General features: G+C 43.6%; 1 long non-coding RNA gene across 1 annotated transcript in view; it reads right to left on the bottom strand.

Annotated features, from left to right (window-relative positions):
• Positions 1–6,796, bottom strand: part of LOC146175511 (uncharacterized) — a 12,544-nt gene extending 5,748 nt beyond the window's left edge. Inside the window, exon 1 of the long non-coding RNA XR_014701142.1 lies at positions 6,665–6,796. This is a non-coding gene — a long non-coding RNA (uncharacterized LOC146175511). The remainder of the gene's footprint in view (positions 1–6,664) is intronic.
• Positions 6,797–10,558: the final 3,762 nt, after the last annotated feature.

The raw sequence follows: 10,558 nt of genomic DNA, 5'->3' as shown, positions 1-10,558 counted from the left end.
TCAATTCACCCATCCATATCAGTCATCCGCACTCCGCCGGGGTGGCGCCGTGATTACGGCGCTCGAATACTGTTCCCAAGGATGCTGGTTCGAATCCCGGCCTCGGCGGCCGCTTTTCGATGGATGCGAAAAGCAAGGCGCCTGTGTGCTGTACGGTGTCAATGCACTTAAAAGAACCCCAGATGGTCGCAATTTCCGGAGTCCTCCACTACGGCGTCTCTCATAGCCTGAGTAGCTTTGGGACGTTAAACTCTACAAACAAACCAACCAACCATTCATCCGCAGCACTTCTAAATCTTCAACTACCTTCTTATACGTCACAATACAGAGAAAAGGCAACGTGCTTCAAACAACCCTATATGGGAAATCCACCGACAGCCAGCCATACCTACATTTCAAAAGCAGCCACCCACACCTCTTTAAAACTAGCACGCCTTACGAGCCCATAGATTCCGGCAGATATGCTCTCAGATCGAGGACTATGACTGATTTAAACTGATTTATTTATAGGAAGGGAAAGGCGCGGTAACTGTCTCACTTGTTTTTCTATGGACACCGCAACCGCGCCGTAAGGGAAGGGGAAGATGGGAGTGAAAGTGGAAAGAGAGAAAGAGGAGCCGTAGTGGAGGGCTACGGAGTAATTTCGACCACCTGGGGATCTTTAACGTGCGCTGACATCGCACAGCACACGACGCCTCTTCGTTTCGCCTCCATCGAAACGCATCCGCCGAGGTCGGGTTCGGGCGTCTTACCACTGCACCACCCCGGCGGGGCGAGGACTATGACAGACTTGCGAAACGACTAAAAGTAAATCTTCTATAAACGGGCTACCCCCATCCACTGTCGATAATGACGTTGGGAAAGCCCGAGACTTAGACAAAAATAAAATAATCAGCTTCCAAATATCACCGGAGAGCGAGAGGACAATAAACCTCGTTATTACTCATTCCTAAAACATGTCACGGGTTAATAATATCCTATCGAAAGATTTCAATACAATCCAGCAAAGCAGTCACTTGTCTTCCATTTTCAAACAGCCACCGATAGCAGTATATCGGCGCTCTAGAAACTTAAAAAACAGGTTAGCTCAATTTTAAACTACCTTCAATACTTACCCTATCCCCCGAATGTCAACCATGCGGAAAACCATGCTGTAAAGTTTTTAGCCATGTGAAGCCACAAACATTGCAAAAGGTAGCTTCTTTGATATCACCCTTCACATTAAAGAAGCCTTCCGCGCTTCGCGTGAGCCGGCGTATGTAGTAGCACGAGTGACGTCACGCACGGGGTAATTGGTTCATAGCAAAGGAAAGGAGCAGTATCTGTCACACTTGCTCCGTGGATACCTGAACCGCAACGCAAGGGAAGGGAGTTAAATTTGGAAAGAGAAAGAGGAGCCCTATTTATTGGAGGTGTCCGGAGTAATTTCGACCACCGGGGATCTTTAAAGTGCACTGACCGATGGGTGGCTGCTCATGGCCCTGCCGGGCTGGGACTGGTAGGTAGGTCACTGCCACTTGCGGCTGGGGCTAGCCTGCCACCATATTTTGAAGCAAAAAGCTTCACTTTGCTAGTCAACACGAATAACCGCGTGCCAGAGAATAGACGTGCGCATTCAACATGGAAGGAGAAGAGAGTGATACTACCGATACAGAAGTGCTACCACGGAAGTTGCCTGAAAAGGAGCGAAGAAATGAAAGGCTGAAAGCTCAACGAGCGTCCGAGATATGGTCTGAGACACCCGAACAACGAGAAGAAAGTCTCGCTAAATGACGGGCTAGCCTGCCACCACATTTTTATGTGCTGTCGGCCGTCATTGCACCCGCTACCGTTTCGGTGGTGGACGACGGCTGTTGCCGACGCGCGTTTTTCTCCCTTTTTTTCTTTCTTCTCTATTTCCGCACGAGGCATCGGAGGTGGCTCAGCTACAGAGCCAGTAGCAGGCCCGTGCATTTTTTTTCCTTCGTCCTACAGCCACAACAACAACCTGTAGTAGGTAGCCTCGCGTAACAAAGAAGTAACCGTTGAATGACTTCTTGTCGCCAACACTGATTCCTGATTGTGTGATCGACAGCTCAACTGACGGAGGAATGGCGATGTCCATGGACCAACTCGCGCATTCCTTTCGATTTTAACTCCAGACTGGTACCTTAATCAAGTGTCTTGAATATTTAGTGCATTGTGCCACGGCAAAAAGAGCATAACTATACGCTGACTGGAAATAAATGCTTTCTACTTTGCTGCAGCCGTGGACATGCGTCCACCATGTTGAGAGTATCACTCTCCATTGATCTTAAACACAGAATTCGGAGCTCAGATATATAAATGAATGTTCCTCCTGCCAAAAATAATCATTTCAAATGCGCGACCATCATGTATACATCCAAATAAAGTGCGGGTGCCAGGAGCGCACTAGAAATGCCAGTGAAAAGAGCGACAAAAAAAATGCCCTTAGTAATGGCGCTGCCTCTAGTGGTCTCGATTCGTAAATGGTGCACTAACTGGGTCTTCATTGTACTGCCTGAAGAAGCCAGAGTGGGTGAGTGGGAGGCCAAAAGTTGGAAGCGCCGCTTTACGACGAGTTACATAACAAGGTGTTTCGCTGCGTTGATGATATTTCCAGAAACAGGATGTTCGCATCTCAATTCTTGTTATCATGCGTGTGCAGCGCGAAGTCCTCCTCTATAGTACGCATCTGCTGGCTGCGCTTCTTATGCCACAGCCTGTCACAAGCAGAAGAGCGCACTCTCGACACGACCAGTCGCCAATCAGAGATGAGAGGCCTCAGAAAAAAAAAAAAACTAGAAATTTTGGAAAAAAGGTTTTTCTCGTTTTTTCCCGAGGAATGGAAAACCGAAAGAAAAAAAAAAACCGTAAAGTATGATTCTCTTAAACAAACATGAAAATTTGTGCTAATTGATGGATGGCTGCTCTAAAAAGGAAAGAACACTGAAAAGGCTTCAAAAAGAATATAATTTATTTGCTGTTATTTAGTTTTGGTTGCACAAATTAGGCTTACTTCAGAACGTTCATGATAAATGCTTAGTCTATTAAAACAATTTCAGATGCCAAAATGCTGCAATTTTTTGCTTTTCCCTCTTCCGACGAGTGTCGAAACGCGACCATATGAAATGGTCTTGATTTTCCTATTTGTATTTCCAATAAAGTACAAAGAAAATCTAGTCAGATCGAAGCCTCATTGGTGAGATATGGTTTCGTTCGGGCGCCGATGTCAGTCCACTAGCGGAGGCGCCTGCCGATCAGCACATCGACCACCAATGCAGCAGTTGGCAGTCGTTGCGCGTCGTTGCGCGTCGTTGCGCTGTTGACAGTACGTCACGTTACTGTCATGTGACGTCACTAGTATTCACTGATACACTTATGAGTTTTATACGTCATTAAATTAAATGGTGCTAACGATGCGTCTCGATTGGGCGAAATAGCCTTTAACGCCTTTTTGGAGCTGAATTAAAATAAATGTAGAATGTTTATTGTGTCCAGATTTTGGCTGTGGGTGACCTCTCATACAGAGAAAACCCACAAAATAATTATAAATCCTCAAAACTTGGTGTCCCAACCCCTTTAAAGACATGATAAAATTTAAATGCAGACAAATCGAACTGGAAGAAAAAAGGTCTGAAGCTTGACATTAACAGTTTAGAACAATCTAGGAAGAAGCGAGAGCAAACACATCGCCAGTGCCAGAGCGCCTTAACATGTCAATGATCTTTTAAACATGCGATGAACATTATTCTGTCTACCAAACATTATAAGAAAATGAACAGAAGTGGCAGTTCACGTGCGTGTATTGATTTAAGTGCGTTGCTGCGCGAGTTGGTGACTGATCATGGTATAGAAGAAAATAAAAAACTGTTGTCGCGCCATGAGCTTCTTAATGATGAGCATGGCATTTTTTCACGTTGACGCTGTGGCCCTTCTTCGTCTTTTTCGTTCCTGCGCATCTGTCGCTCAGTGTATTCATACGTTCCCGCTTTGAATACATTCAGTTGTTAGTCGGCGCTCGTGTTCTCTACTGCCTTGTCCCGTTTCCTGCGCTATTTTCTTCTACCGTGTATTCTGTTCAGTAGAGCAAACTGAGAACACGAACAAAACAGCATTTTTATCAGACGCCTTACTGTACTAGAAATAAATGCGGTAAACGTTAAATTACCAAGATTTGATAAAGGAAGAAAGAAGCCGTTGATATTACACGACTAGAGTATAGCTTAAAAAGCAGGAATGTCCAATACTTATTCACGCAGGGCTTATTTGGAGATGAATATGGCAAATTTTTACTTCATCTTAACATTTGCATGAGAAAAATAAAAGCACGAGCAAGAGTAGGCTTATATAAAAACACACGATGAACATACAGAAATGTTGCATGTAGATATGGTTCCGTGTTTGATGTAAGGAAAAATGAGATAAACCTCGAACAGTAATAAATAACACACAGGAATATAAAAAGCACTTTCTAATGCAAATGTAGAAAGACTAGACTAGTACCAGGAAGGAGAAAACACGAAAACGTGGTCAGGCCTTACAGCCACATGATTGATTGAAGAGGAAATTTCAGATACAGATTGAACTCCGCATAAGATTTTGCAAAAAAAAAAAAAAAAAAAAAAAAAAAAAAAAAAAAAAAAAAAGATTACAAGTGAAATGTATATGAGACGGGGGAAAAGAACGCGCCAAGGAAATGGAGGCACGGAAACAAACACAGAACTTTGCCTACCCGCACTGCTACGAATTTCTGCTCCTCTCATTTCCGGTCCCGCTCATCAAACTAGCCATTTTTAGATGTAAGTTGAAACGAATGAACACAGCTTCCCCGTGGGCCTATGCCTGCACTAGATGTGCACACAGACTAAATTTGGCCACTTGTTCTGACACACAATAGTGGAGACTGCAACACATGGCAGCAATTTTCTAGAACCAACAAAGGTCTGATTTGTCTTCTTATACCCGTCTAAAAACGGCGTGACATTTGCACGAGCAGCACTGCTCAAAAAAAAGACTGTTTACTGTTTTACTGCAGCTACACTTCTTGATTATCGCAAATAGTTTATATTTTTTTTAGAATGTTTCAATATTTCAGGGAAAAAACTTTTTTTTCCCTTGTTTTCGTCCTAACTTCAAAATTTCCAGAAATTTTACATCCCTAGTCGCCATGCGTCTGCGTGGCGATCGTAGCCGTTGCCCGCAGCCGTCTGTCCGCCAACGTCTATGCCCTTTCAGCGGCTTTATTAATAGCTTTCGGCACATGTGTGCGGAATTAAATTAAGACGACCCTCTGCTACTTGCCTCGTACATCGATCATTTCTAACATTCAATATAAAGTTCATTCGCACAGTCGTTCTATATACCGCGCATTGATCAGGTGATTTTCTTTCTTTGTATCTTTGCGTTCTTTATTTCACGTTCAGCAACCGCACAGCATGTATGCATCCCCCTTAAGAGTGTAAAGTGCTCAAGAACCTCATTGGCTTCTAAATAAACTGACATCTGGATCAGTGCGGCTACTAAGCTATTGTAGTAATGTGTGCGCGTAGTGCCGCATAAACCTTAAACCCACGAGGGAATTTTAGCGTATTTACCGAAAGGTATAGGTACGGATAATTAAATCCATACAGTGGTGCGTTCCACAAAACAAGTAGGTAGACTGTACACACTGCTCTTCAAGCGTTCTCTCTTTTTTCGTTTTCCATCCCGCACTTTTTCCCCTGTTTTCTCAATTTTAACTAACTTTGCACGTTGCTGTGGTCAAAATTCATTCTTTTACATGTATTCGAATTGTCCGTATGCATTTTTGTGCGCACGTTCGGTAATGTACCACCTCCTTAAAGGCACAAACGCTGGGACATCACGGGTCGCAGTGGTTGCGGCTGGAATTAACAAGCAAAATAATGGGTGGTGCATGCCGCGGGAGCCTCGTGGTGCGAACGCCTCATTGCGGATATGCGCATAATCACGTCGAGCAACTTACTTTTGATGCGTCACTCGAAGCGGTGCCAACAACACGCACTTTCTGATAACTATCTTGAACGGACGCGCTGGTGTGGTTGACCGGGCATGTATAATTCAGGAGGCTGTAGTTCTAATAATCTTGTACGGCTTTATCTAGACGTTTTTTAGGATTGCACCACTCATTCCTTATTTCGACGACCGCCGGGCACACTTGCTGCTATCGCCGCCACCGGTTTGCTTAGTTGTCTTGCGGTCGCAAGTTTTCCAAACAGATTTTATATTAGTGCTACTACGCCTGCGTGTTCTTTTATGTCCACAGCATCATCACTACTACGTCACAATACGGTATCCATTAAAATCTAATTGAGAATTGTATTTGAGCATCTAAACCCTGCGCACATGGCGAACTTGTATCCTGTGCCCATCACTGCGTCAAATTTTGGAATTCTAAGGAAATTTCTCAGGAGCTGACAAGCATTTTAGTCAGACCCACAGAGGCATGCTGAGGGAGCCAGTCACCACAAATCTTGGTAGAACGAAACAGATTGCCGGCAACATGCAGCATCATAACAACTGCAGTTTATGAAAATGTTTTAGTGAAACGTGAGTAATGATGGGTTTAACATCAAGAACCACTAGCAAAACCAACCTTATCTCAGGCATGCGAAAGCAGGTTAAGCAGATCTATAAAACTTACAGGCAGTGGTACAGTCCTATATCACACCTGTTGCGGCTGGGCTTAGACCGTCGAGTGCCCAGTACGCAGTGTGCTCAACCGGACGATGGTCTCTATAATTATCCAGCAAGAAAAAATACAGAGATGTGGCTGTCCACGGCTTTCATGACTTATTTCATAAATGCGAATACAAGACAGGTTTGGTGATGTGCGTAAAGGGCAGCCTTCATGTGCTGACCTGGCATACTGCTCAAACAGCTGTTGCTTCGGAATAATCCCCTAACACATGAACTGACTGCGTGTTCGCAGAAGTGCAATATTTCCAGGAGCAATTAGTAATATTCAGTAAAGGGGGGGGGGGGGGGGGGAGAGGAGCGCAAAACGGATATATAAATATAAACCAGTATACACTCAGCAATCTCCACATCTTTATTCTTCGACTATGAAGCGCATTATTGCTCACGCAATTTATTTATTTATTTATTTATTTATTTATTTATTTATTTATTTATTTATTTATTTATTTATTTATTTATTTATTTATTTATTTATTTATTTATTTATTTATTTATTTATTTATTTATTTACATATACCTTCCAGGCCTCCAGAGAGGCATTGTGTAAGGGGGGACCAATACAAAGATATCCGCAAAGTCGGTAAAAAACAAAATCACAACAGCAAGTACAGGAAAACAGTGGTAATTATACAAATCTATAAACAATATATCGCAACGCAGAGGGAGTTATAAGAACTATTAAGCACAAATCATATAAGGCAAGCGAGAAGATGCAAAAAAAAAAATGTAGATTGAACTATGCCACAGAACTACTGCGCATCAAAAAAGCCCCTTCAAGAAATAGTTACATAAATGACGGGAACGTACATGATATGCTAAGCGTTATCAATGAAGTGCTTTAGTAGATCTTCGCGAAACGCTTCGTGATTGTGGAGAGATGCAATGCTATTCGGAAGATCATTCCACAGGCGGATGGCGCGCGGGAGTGATGAGAAGTTAAAAGCGTTAGAACTGCCGTAAATTCGAGCATAGCTGTAGTCGTTATGCAATCTATGCGATAGGTAGGAGGGACGTTGTAGATGAACTTAGTTGTTAATTTGTCGGTTACACTTTTACGTACACTGTAAAACCTTAAGATTTCGAGGAAACTATATGTGCGCAATTCTAATTATGTCCGAAAGATCTCAAAATATTTGCCTTTCCTTCGCTGCTGCCGCTCACTCCAAACATCTCATCTCATTCTCTCCAAAATGCTGAACCTACGAAGATCGTACGGTAATATGAAAACTTTTCTTCGCCTATGTCATCCCTATACCAAAAGCAGTGTTGTGTGCAGCTGTAGGCAATTTGCTTCGTTGTGGGCGAGTTCATGTGTACGAGAGTAGGAAACTGGGCAAGTTGGTAAGTATTCATCATGTTGTGGCACCACAGGGACGAGGACAGATACGGAGAAAGACAGACCAAGCACTTGGTCTGTCTTTCTTCGTATCTGTCCTCGTCCCTGTGGTGCCACAACAAGATGAGTTCATGTGATTCGCGGGCGAGACACATACAGGGGATGGGGACTACCGGCAGGAGTGCAAATCAGCGAATTCTCTATAGAGAGGATAAGGTCTTTGGGCCTGGTCCTCGAGTGGAGCAACAGGCGTCACATTTTCACTCCACCGTTTGTGGCTGGCGCATGAGAAATATCTTTCTTGCTGCCGAAGAATCTTATAGTTGTACCAATAAATAAAGCGAGTAATAGCACCTCACGCTCTCGCTGCCGGACTTGATAGGAGCCAGAGATGCCCCTGCCCGAAATACAGTAGTGGCGCACTGCTGCCATTTCCAGTGAAACGTACTCCGGCAGAGGAGTGAGAAGCATTTTATTCGTTGCCTTCTTCCTCAGAGGAAAACCTTGTCATATTTCTGACAAGGTTTTCATGAAACAAATCAAGTCTGTAGAATATCGAATGGTCTGGTTTGCACTTTTTTGTTCTCCTACCTCAATTGTTAAAAACTAATTGACTAAAGTTTCAATTATTCACTTCAGGAAAAAATACTGAACGCAGAACTTGCAGATCGCTTTCAGGGCCGCTGACTGATATATTCGCCTTCTACTAAAGTTCACGCAAAGTTATTTCTATAATGGTCATAAATGATACCTTGGACAATAAAAAAATGTTCCATGTCACTGAGGTGCCATTCGTCCAGAGACGCGCCCCAAAGACGAAAATTCGCCTTTTCCCGAATGTTCACTTCGAAGGGACTGATCGAGATTGTACACCGGAAGAGAGATATAAGCCAACAAATAGTCATATAATATATTTCTCCGAAGGCCAAATTGTACGTTGATACATATGTCTCAACCAGCTGTTTCTTGAAATTTTTATTTGCCCCTTTGTTTCTCAAGGCAAAAAAAATTATGTTGGTCATTAATCATTGCTAATGATATGCTTTCGTAAACTAAGGAAAAATGTTGAAGGCTAGGCCAGCTGACCCTCAACAGCTACCAGAGTGTTTCTGCTGGCTAAGGTGCTCTGAGGTGGGCCTTTAAATATGTGCACATTATTGCTGTGAAAACGTCGAGCCAAAAGAATCAAGGCACATAAAGACAAAAGGCATTGTTCATATGCAGACATATGTTTGCACCCCCCCTCCCATTATTATTATCTTGGCGTCATAAATATACAGCACATTTTAGCTATATCTGCCTTCCAATTCTAGCCCGATTTCCTGCCTTGGCATGTGCCATTCGATGTAAGAGGGACAACTACAAACTTCCAAGCTAGTTACTCATCGCTCCATTTCTGATGAATTGATCACCCTAAAATCATGCCTTGCACTAAGGGCAGGTCGCAAGATTCGGTCCTATATTAGAACTCGGCTGCCTCTTGTCTTCAGTAGCAACGACGATATATATCAGTTTTCTCAAATGAGATCTACGGAGCGATTTTTGGTGTCTCGAAACCCGTGGACACAAAAAAAAAACAAGGGGAGAGTAAGTAAGGTGGCACAATATCTCTGACCCGGCTCGACACAGTTTTTGCAGGGTTCAAAGCACGGAGGTTCAAAGCCGAGGTTAGTTTCTCAAAGTGAGAGAAACAAGAAAGGAGTGTGCAAGCCAAGAAAGCGCGCAAGAGAGAGGGAGAGATAAAACGTCTAGGGTGTTTGCTGATGCCGTCATCATTTAAACTCGACCTCTAGCTGCATTGCTGGTCGGGGCAGCAATGCTAAGTGTCCCAGGTGTCTGACGGGCGAGCGGCACGGAGTTGCGAAGAGTCAAATCCTTTCTAGATGCATGCATACCAGAAACGACGCGTCACCTCTTCCCCACCTCCTCTGCAGGCCGTAGCGCTCTGGCTTACGAAATGCGCGTTTTTTAAAGGCCAGTTTAGCCTTGACTTCATCCCACATTCGCGATCTGCTCCTAGAACTGCGGCGTCAGTCCTCAAAGGATCGCCCCAACAAAATATCCCCAGCCTCAATGTGTCTCCCACCACTTTCGCTGTACCAAGAAGGGTTCCTGACAATCCATGAATGAGAACTACTGATCGAGATGTTGAGGACTTGCCTCATCCCTTGAAGCGTCCGCACGTGCTATAACTGCGATGACGACTCACACCGAACAACGTAAGTTTCTATATCCTAGTACAAGGCACTAAACTTTTTTACGCCAAACATGAGGCCGCCATAACGACTATAGGATACATTCAAAGTATGTTTTACGAATGCTTTTGCTCACCATGCTGTCATTATATTCATTTTATTTGTATTCTTTATTGCTTCTCTAACGCACCTTCCAGACCGAGGCTTCACACACACTGCAGACGCCGACGTCGGATCATTTTGGCCTTCGAAGTGCTCATAGCGCTGATAAAAAAAAAACTGGAAGCATCACAGAAATTTTCACATT

Source organism: Amblyomma maculatum, chromosome 10, assembly GCF_055883805.1.
Source record: "Amblyomma maculatum isolate TAMU_Amacu chromosome 10, ASM5588380v1, whole genome shotgun sequence".
Taxonomy (NCBI): domain Eukaryota; kingdom Metazoa; phylum Arthropoda; class Arachnida; order Ixodida; family Ixodidae; genus Amblyomma; species Amblyomma maculatum.
The sequence above is the reverse complement of the archived record's forward strand: the minus strand, read 5'-3'. Positions and strand labels throughout refer to the sequence as shown.